Raw genomic sequence first — 1,750 nt, 5'->3', positions numbered from 1 at the left:
AGGCTCGGTGGCTCAGCCTGTAATCCCGCGCCTTTGGGAGGCTGAAGTGAGTGAATTGCCTGAGCCCTCGGGTTTAAGACCTGCCTGGGCAACTTGGCGAGACCTCATCTCTACAATAAATCAAAAAATCAGCCGGGCGTGGTAGCGCATGCCTGTAATTCTGGCTACTTTGAAGGCTGAGGCGGGAGGCTGAGGCGGAAGGATGGCCGGAGCCCAGCAGGTCGAGGCTGCGGTGGCCGGGAGCGGCCACTGCACTCCAGTCTGGGTGACAGAGTGAGACTCCAACTCAAAAAAAAGAAAAAAAAATTAGTAGCAATCTTCAACTCTTCTGTGTGGCAGGAACCTTGTTTTCACCCTCCAGTTCTTCCACCCCAGCCTGTGTCATGAGGTCCGCGATGTTTTTCTCCAGATCATCGATGCGACTACTCATATCATCAATTCTTCCAATGATCTGGTCAGACATGGTCTGAAATTTATCTTGCAGGAGTGTATGCACCACCGAGGTGAGATCCTGCACGTTCTTAGGGTTAGTCTCGGCCATCTCCCCGGTTTCCAGCTTGGTGGCGATGTCTCGGACAGTCACCTACACTTCCATTTCTCATCTGCCATCTTATCTTCCATTCTAAATCAGTGCTTCTCAGACTAAAGTGTGCATGCAAATCACCTGTGGATCTTGCTAATATGCAAATGCTAAATCAATGGCTATGAGGTGGGATCTGCCATTCTGCATTCCCAACAGGCTTTCTGGGGATGACAGTGCAGCTGGTCCCCAGGTCACAGTTTTGTTTTTGTTTTTGTTTTTGTTTTTTGAGTTGGAGTCTCACTGTTGCCCAGACTGGAATGCAGTGGCCGCAGCCTCGACCTGCTGGGCTCCGGCGATCCTTCCGCCTCAGCCTTCCAAGTAGCCGGAATTACAGGCATGTGCTACCACGCCCAGCTAATTTTTTTTTATTTATTGTAGAGATGAGGTCTCGCCTGCCTAGGCGGGTCTCGAACCCACGGGTTCAGGCAATCCACTTACCTCAGCCTCCAAAGGTGCGGGATTACAGACTGAGCCACCGAGCCCGGCTTGGCCACAGTTTAAATAGCGGAACTCAAAAGATTTGTGAAAATCTCCAGTTTACAGAGAGAAAGAAAGAGCTCCTAAAATTCGATCAGAATGTGATACAGTATATAAAATAAGACACTTTGGCTGGGCATGGGACTCACGCCTGAAATCCCAACATTTTGAGAGGTCAAGGCAAGAGGATCGCTTGAGTCCAGGAGTTCAAGACTAACCTAGGCAACAGAGTGAGACTTTGTCTCTACAAAAAATTAAAAAATTAGTCAAGTGTATTGATGCACGCCTGCAGTCCCAGTTACTCGGGAGGCTGAGGCAGAAGAATTGACTGAGCCCAAGAGTTTGAGGTTGTGGTGAATTGTGATTGTGCCATTGCACTCCAGCCTGGGTGATGGAGTGAAGTGTCAACTCAAATATATATACAGTAAAACTCTTTCCTTCCTACCCAAAGACATGAAACGACACTTTGGAGCCGGTCACGGTAGCTCATGCCTATAATCCTAGCACTTTGGGAGGCCGACGCAAGAGGATTGCCTGAGCCCAGGGGTTCAAGACTAGCCTGGACAACTTGGCAAGATGTTGTCTCTACAATAAATTAAAAAAAAAAATTAGCCAGGCATGGTGGTATGTGCCTGTAGTTCCAGCTACTTGGAAGGCTAAAGCAGAAGGATCACTTGAGCCTGGCAGATT

General features: G+C 48.8%; 1 pseudogene; it reads right to left on the bottom strand.

The window, feature by feature from the left end:
• Positions 1 to 313: 313 nt before the first annotated feature.
• Positions 314 to 541, bottom strand: LOC103251026 (annotated as a pseudogene).
• Positions 542 to 1,750: the final 1,209 nt, after the last annotated feature.

This window comes from Carlito syrichta, unplaced genomic scaffold (assembly GCF_000164805.1).
Source record: "Carlito syrichta isolate Samal-C Ts95f unplaced genomic scaffold, Tarsius_syrichta-2.0.1 Scaffold135851, whole genome shotgun sequence".
Classification (NCBI taxonomy): Eukaryota; Metazoa; Chordata; class Mammalia; order Primates; family Tarsiidae; genus Carlito; species Carlito syrichta.
Note: the sequence above shows the minus strand (reverse complement) of the source record. Positions and strands in the feature narration are given on the sequence as shown.